Below are 8729 nucleotides of genomic sequence, written 5' to 3'. Positions count from 1 at the left end.
ATTACTCTACTACTCAAAAACAACGAGTAAAACGTGTTAAAACATTTCTCTAATTAACCTACGAGCGTAAAGAAGGACACCACAATGAGTGGTGGACTGCTTCGCGAGAAGCACACTCTAAACGGGCTGAATTGACTTTCGGTCTGTCTGTCTGTATGTCGTTATTGGTGAGCGAAGCGAGCCTCCCTCTTGTCATGTCAATTGAGCTCGAGAAATATTATATTTATATTTATATATTTATAATTATATATATACGTGCGTCATCACTTGTCATATGGATTTATGGCAAAACGAAGAGTCGGATTGAATAAACGAACATGCCAGATGAATGCAATTTTGACTCCGCAACACATGCGCTAAAAGTCGAATCAAGGGTCACCTATCGAGGACTTGACACAATTACAATTTCTTGGCGAGCAAAGTGAAACGACTCTCCATTTCGTTTCCTTACGCGACTAAAGAGCAAAGGAAACTGATGCGTAACAAACGGAATGGAAAAGAAAATCTGAAAGAAAAGAAAAGAAAAGTCTGCTTTTTGAGTTTCCGCGCGTTACTTTGATAGAAATTATAGCCACGCAACCATTATCATGTGACTACGCGACTATTGTTACGCGAATATCTCAGTAAACGAGTGAGACAATCTAAGAATGAAAAACAAAGCCAGAAGAAAAGCAACGGAAAGTCTATTTTCTGAGTTCCCGCATTTGTTTGACAGAAATTATTGCTACGCAACCATATGAACCAGTGTTACGCTAATGAGTAACACAGAGCACCATCGCTCGCCTAACACAATGCTAACCGAGCATTTACTAGTTTATCTATCTCTCTATGTATGTGCAGACTTGGACAAAATTATAGGGACACCTGGCATTTTTATGTGTAGTCGAATTTTGGCACTGAATTTTTCTCTAGCAAAACCAAATGTTTTTCGAATTTTTTTCCCTGGATTGCGCCATTGTTAGTATGTAACATAGCTCGACTTCATGATTGCAGCTGTACTGACTACCTACTGCGCATCTAGTTTGCTTTGAAGAAGGAAGACAGCCATTTCTACTTTCTTGTCTTTGTACATGCTCATCCTTCTTGGACACTAATTTTTGGCATGCAATCTAAGAATCCTCTATAGTAGACAGTGAAAGCAATTTTGTGGGTCCTCTTATAAACATCATGCAAAAAAGGGGAATCATCTGTTTTGCGCATTGATTTCGCGCATGTCATCACAATTTGAATTTTTTTGCCATTTTCAACAATAAACAAGCTTCAACGTATTCAGAAAGAAATGTGATACCAATTAATTTAAAAAATCTTGCTAAGACAAACACTAAAAAAGTTACAGCGACCAAAGATCACCGACATGTCACTTCCGCTTCATGTTTTACTTTTAACAAAACCTCAAAGTGCTACCGCCAAAATGTCAGCTTCACTAAAAATGATACCCTTGAGACCGCCAAACTCATACGATAAGTTAACCTGAACGTTCAGCTGCATGCAGTTGCAGAGTCTTGTTCCGTTCAATATTTGACGAGCTGCAGCGATGCATCGAGGCAAACAGTTGAGTCCGAAAGCGCTAGGGAAAATTGAAGCACTTTACTCAGTCGGCCATTCTGTGCGTCAGATTGCAACTTTTGTCCGCCGCTTCAGGAATTCGGTTCATTAGTGCCTGCAACGGCTTTCCCGTTGCAGCAGAGATTATGAAAAACGACCTGGACGCGGGAAGGCAACGACAATCCGGGAAGATCATCGATAGAAGAGAATGGGACTGCACAACCGCAGAGTACCATCACGACTGCTCTCATATCAGCTGGCTGTAGAAAACGGCAAGTAAGTTTCAGGTAGAACAGTCCGTCGTCGTCTCAGTGAGACAGGAGTGAACACTCAGAGACCTAGAAAAAGCCACTGCTAACAGAAAGCCATCGGCGTTTGCGATTGGGATGGGCAACCACTCAGTCACAGTGGACTTTGGATGAATGGAAATCTGTTCTTTTTACAGATGAGTCAAAATTCAGCATAGGAAACGACGGTGCTCTGTACATTTGGCGTCGCAATGGTGAGGAATTTCTTCTTGACTGTTGTGACCGTGCAGTCTAGCACGCGGCTATTGTGATGGTGTGGGGATAGATCTGTTGACATGGCGTGGGGTTTCTGGTGAAACTGGAAAGTCGTTTAGACAGCACTGCATACCAACAGGTTCTGGAAGAGTACATGCTTACAGACGCGACGGCACTGCTAGGAGACGACTTCGTATTCCAGCAGGACAACACCAATTCACACGTCTCGGTCAACAAGACAATGGCTACGGCAGCATGACGTCACACTGTTGGACTGGCCGCCAAAATCGCCTGATGCGAATCCAATTGAGAACTTGCTGCATGAAACCAAAACTGCTGCCAACCGTCGCCAACCGACAACTGCAGCTGAGCTCTGGAATGCTTTACAAGAGGCGTGGCAGCATATTCCGCGCCTGTCCGGAACTTGGCAGAAAGTGTTCCGCGACGTCTGGACGCAATCAGGAAGGCGAGAGGCGAGAACACTCGATACTGAGGAACTGGTGAAGGGATTCAATTTTTCTTTGCGTTAATAAAAACGGCATTCTAAAAAGCCACTAAACAAAATCAGAGAGAGTCTAACCTACGACGCTTCCGCAGTCATGAAGTCATACACTTTTAGCTTTCGTTTTTCGCAATGCGAAACGTAAAGAAAACTATTTAGACTCTACAGTATTGTCAAGAAACTTAACAATCAACGCGGTAACTATTACGTTCTTAGGAATATTGATAGTTGGTAAATTATGAATTTATTATTGTGTTACTGCATACCCACAACGGGGTGTTCCTGTAATTCAGCTATGAGCCTGTAAGAAAAGGGACTTTGTAAAAGTTATGAGACTTGGCGAGTAGCGTACCCTAAACGTATAGGGCTAAACCGGCTTTCGGTCTGGGGACTATGTGGCTGGCTGGTTATTTCTGTCACGCTACAGGAATGTGCCACGCCTCCTTAGTGGGGCCCAATCACGAAGCATTAATTCCTTTATGTCGTATGTGGCAACCAGACAAAATAGACGAACAGCCAATCGAGCGCGCGAAACTTCCTGGAGAGAGTGTTCTCACCAGAACAAGGTAATTCATGTTTGCGATTGCTAGGACCTGTCGGACATAAACAACAGAACTCACCTGTCTGCAACTGCTGACCCAAAATCGATCGCTTTCTTGGTTTTAAGATAGTTATACGGGAATCTAAAATTACGTAACTCTACGTAGTTGCGACTACTGACTATTTACGGAATTTGCGGTCACGCGAAACGACAGTCGCTATGTAGGATTTTAAATACATTTTACAAGTAGCACTTCTAGAAAGAAAACAGAGTGTATATTCGTAAAAATTATTCTTCGCGACAATTACTGCTAGCGTAGGCGGTGTACAGGACTTTGAAGGCTCATAGCTGTAGAAGGAACGGTGTAAACATAGCTTCAATTACTAGTATTATCCAAATCTGTATGTTTGTAAGCGTATGTTACGCTGGAGGGATTTGTTGAGCCAATCAGCAGACGTGTTCGGACGCCAAACGTTGGTAACGTAACAATAGCATATCGGAGTGAATCACTCTCGGGAATTTGTTGAGCCAATCATCAGTCATTTGGGACATCAAAAATGGGTGACGCAACAATCCCGCGCATTATGAAAGAAAAGCCGAGATGTCATATCCATAGTACTGTACAGTAAATTTCAGGCTAGAGTTGTACGCGTCTGTTACGTTTTTACAAAAGAATCGCAAAACAAAACATTCAGCTTTCTTCAAGAAGCTAGGTGGGAAGGTCCCATGTGACCATGCATGTGTACCGTTGCGCACGACCAACATGTCATCCGCGATCTACAAGAGAGAAATGTGTTTTAGCTGTAAGTAGTACTGGTGATGAAAGATCGTAGAAGATTCGTAGGAAACGTTAACGCTGCTTACTTCTGGATCCGGTTACTACATGTCGCTTCACAGTATTTTTAGGAAACGTACGAGATCAATCTTTATCTAGCTACGACGAATTATCATCGTAACGGAAGATGCTAGCAACGTACGGCCCATCGAAAGCATGATAATCTCGTCCACCTCAGTAGTTAACTGCAAGTGATGCAAGATCGACCGCTGCAGAATCAAGAAATATCGTGGATAACAAGCCCTCTCCGTGCAAGAATACTTTTACAGATGCAATTAGGACGGATGATAAACGATCGACGTCGTCTTGCAAGAAAGATACGTAGGAAACTTTGCGTTGCATGCTTTCTTCTTCATCCGGTTGCTACATACATGTCGCTTCACAGTATTTCCCGTGCACGTACATCGATCTCTAGCTACGACGAATTAATTTTAATTAGCCAAACGAAAGATAATAGCAGCGGCTCAAAGAAAGCATGATAATCGTGTCCAAATAAAACTGGATTTCTTGCTTTCACACACCAGGCACGTCCATCTCAACACTACCCTGCCGATTCTTGTCCGCATAGAAGTTGGATTCACTTCCGGAGTATTTCTTTTATACCTCACACAGTACGACACCGTGGCGCTATATATACGTCTACATTAAAACTCCTCTAGCACTCGGCGTTCATTTCCCAACGACGGCACTTGGGTAAAATCGAGAATAATATCCTGCATGCAACACCCTTGACAACAATGAACAATAAAGTATAGGCAATAGTAGCCACACAGGACGCTATTTATAATTTGTAGCATGCTCGTACTGTACACAATGCCTTTTTCCCGTTTTCTGCGTATATCGGTAGATACCCTCCGAAGGGCGAATCCCGAAATTATCAAAGTATTCAATATATCATGTTTTTGAGTCGTCATACATGACCACCCAATGGGTTCCATCAACATCAAAGCAATCTTCTAGGTTAATAGAGACTGATTAAATTTGGGCTTGTTGGGTAGGGTGTCTTTACTATAGGTGCCTCTATTGTTGTCTACCTCACAATACTCAAGTGCCTCGTCAATCTGTAAATTGGTTAGAGGCATCCACGTCTTTGCCTCTCTTTTCCATAGCCAACGGAGCCGGGTAAAATCAATCCTTTCCCAGGCCTGTGGGCTCCAGCACCGATACTCAACGTATTTAATATGAATGGTGTGGCTAAGCCGACCAACAACGCGCCCAGAAATCCACCATCTTTGGTCGTACCCTTTCTCGCACGACGAACCGCAACACGGCAAACCGCACCATCACCACTAACAACTTTCTTTGTAATTCCAGAGATAACATCTAATACGGCCGTCAATCCGAGTGTACAAAGAACTTTGAGACGAATTTAGACGATTTAGATACTAATTTAGTCAAATATTGAACAAGTAGAGCTACCATTTTAGCGATCTGCTACGTGGAGAGTTTCAAATCAATGTTCCACCTCTGGGTCTTTGCCATGTGATCTTGTTGTATTGAGTCCTGGTTACATTAAAGGCATCACTTGCTGATAACTGAGAGTAAGATAATCGTACGGTAAAGCTAGTGTGTTTCTGCAGGGCACTTGGTAACGCTTCCTTCTGACTGTCCGTAAGACTGAACCTAAACTTGACGTAAATCACGTCGGTGTTTACAGATTACATTAAATAATCACGTTCATCTTGCCGCTCACCGCTTCGAACGTAATGTATCGATTCCTCAATAACACACAGTAGACGTGATAAGGACCATCACCACCACCTACTTTCTGGAATTTGCTTGCCAATTGCCATCGTATTTCGTGGTCAGTAGTGCCCATCTTCAGCCTTTCTTTATGCTTGGACACGTTGACATGTATGATCGGGTAAACTGGCGCAAAGTCTTGGACAGACATTTGGCTTCCCAAATCCGTGTCTGAATATTTCTTGACAGCTTCCTAGAATAACGTGTAAACATTCGAGTAATTGTCAGAGCCTTTGGCAAACTTTGTCTCGATCTCCCTGTCTGGATACTGCCTACTACTGACGCTCACGCTCAATTGTGTCAGCAGAGCATTCTTGAAGATCTGGTTGTTCTGTTTGTGAGCCTCATCTCTCATCCCGCTCGAGGAACGCAAATGCGACAAAGACATGTCGAGGTAATTGCTCGCTGGCAACGCTGGTGACCCTTCAAGTGGGGCTTAATTCGGTACTTCCAAACTGAGCTCTGTACGCTCCAATTTGCTCAAAGTAGAGACTACGCCGCGCGCGTCTCAACATCAACACCACGGAGAGCGACGGTCGAACTTTAGGCATCCATACGGACATTTGCTCGATGTTGAGTTTACTAGAGCTACAGTGTCAACTCTATGAACACAGTTCTCAGCCGATTTCCTTTCTATGATATAGAAGTGCCTCACTCCTATCATAGCCTTGTCGATGTTTCCATGAGAGGCCAACACGGCACTCAATGGTAGGAACATTGTGACCGTCTTGGTACATATCGTGACCAACTGTTGTTCGTGGAGACCCTTGTGGCAACCGGGATGTCTGAGAAACTTGTTAAAATCTATATTTCTAACTTTGCTCCAGTTACATTGACATCTCTTCAATCGAAGTCAGTGGCACTCTCAACGCAAGCAGCGGCTGGTAAACCATTGCTGAAGTCGTAAACAAGCTGGGCTCTGCAGCTCCCGCGCCCGTATCGCGATACCAAAACATATTTGTCGCTGTGCTTTTACCATATTCGTCCGAGAATTTGACCAAATTCCTGATCGTGATGGCTTGGGGTAGATAATGATTGACGTCCTTGACAAGGTGACCGCCGATTTGGTATTGGATAGATCGAAAGAGTTACCATTCGTTGTTGTGACGAGTGTGATGAAATCTGTCTCAGCTTAAGCGGTATTGTTATCCGCCTTCAACAGTTTGCCTCTAACCGCCCACATCGCTTTGTAAAGAAGCAGGTATTCGTCCAGATCACGAGTCTCTATCTTACGCTCTCCGAGTTTTTTCATGTTATTGAAGTCATTAGAAAGATATTTCATGCATTCAAACTCGGTAATCGAGTCGTCCTTTATGGGATCTTCGAACACTTGAAATTAAGGTAATACGATCTTTGACGTTTCCATTGAACTATATTATGGATTACATAAAAATTCATCTCAATCGTTTGACTCCACTACAAGGCAAAATTTGCGAGAGAAAATAGACAGTTGATAACGGGTGACTATCAGAATATCAATAAATTGTTGGAGGAATCGGACACAGTTACAGCGATGTGGCCTATCTATGGAAGGTAATCATATCGATAATTTTCTGAAAGCAGTGAATCAAAATATTCAAGCTATAGCGACCTTCCAAAGCTCGCTCGCCAAAATTCAAGAAGCTTTGTGGTGTTGCATAAAGCCTTGAGCAAGATTGGTATCAAAGTAGACGCCAACCAAAAATCATTCACCGTAATTCTAGCAGGATTTGCGGCGTTACATGGAAATTTAGGACAAACTAGTCAAGGCGGCCGATGATACCAAACACGCTGAGACCGATTGGGCGGATTATCTAACCTCCCATATAGAGATAATTCCAGCAATCAACTTCAATCAAATCGACGACTCTCTATCGGAAATCGACGTTCGCATGCTCACCCAGCTGTATCTCACCTACCACCACCAATGTTGATGTTATAGGAAATTGTTTAGATCCTTTAAACACAACGACTTGGCGCTTCAAATGACCGCGGCTGGCATGGGGCTGTGGGTGCAGTGGTGGGTGTCTGTGTGAATCCCATGGGTGCACTTGCTAATTGCGGATTGGGTGTGACTCTACACGTGCTGAACATGAAGGTGAATTATCCCAAGGAAGTGGAGGTCTTTAGATTCTCTACACCAGCTGTCAGAAAGAGTTGAACGCATTGAGAGGACGTCTTCGAGGAAAGAGTTTCAAAAAGATATTTTGCTCTTCGAACTCAATCGATTGGATGGCCTCATCATTGATATGTGTCTTCCCATTTCAGATACACTAAATAGAAAATATTATAAGATTCAAGATCAACCTTCCAGGACCTTGCTCGGGTATGAGACAAGCTACCCCACCGTCATATCACGCTGTAGCTGGGGTCGTGCGGAAAACCTCAATATAACACATACTGTAGTATATCAGTCAATGCTGAGTCCTCGATTCCCATATATGAAGATGTGCATCCGTTTTTTTGTGACTCGCCGCATGTGTGATGGAGGGCTCTCTTCAATCGTGGCAGATGGATATTTCAGATGGTACTAATGATTTAGAGATGTTTCTAGAATCGGTGTATTCAAAGACACACGATAAACTCACCAACAAGTTGCTGGAGTTGGAATCGATATTCGTTAGCATATGCGTTCTGTGTAAATTGCATCGAGCAGAACTCGGAGTTTGTCATACTATACTCTGAGACCTAGTTTGTATTTCAGGTAAGTCTTCATACAGCCGTCCACCATTGAGGAGCCTTCGTTTGAGCACTGTCGGTTCGACATTGTGCAGTCCATATATAGCACCACCAGGTGATGTCGTTGTGCTACTTGCTCATTCTTTTGAGAAAGCTTTACTTCTCTGCTCGGCTCCATTGTCTACATAGTAGCATTTGCTGCATAAGACGATAGCTCGCGACCCTTCGAACTGGAGTTTGAAGAGACCGGGTGCGCGGTTGCTCCATTTGTTACAGGACAGCCATTCTTGACGATGGGTCTGGAAGTCCTCCATCATGATTATCTCTGGCCGTACCGCTTCGTCTACGGTCTTAGTGGATAGGGCCATGTACATACTATCGATGTCCATCTGAATCAATTCG

Source organism: Corticium candelabrum, chromosome 12 (assembly GCF_963422355.1).
Source record: "Corticium candelabrum chromosome 12, ooCorCand1.1, whole genome shotgun sequence".
In the NCBI taxonomy this organism is placed as follows: Eukaryota; Metazoa; Porifera; class Homoscleromorpha; order Homosclerophorida; family Plakinidae; genus Corticium; species Corticium candelabrum.
This window is presented reverse-complemented; position numbering follows the sequence as displayed.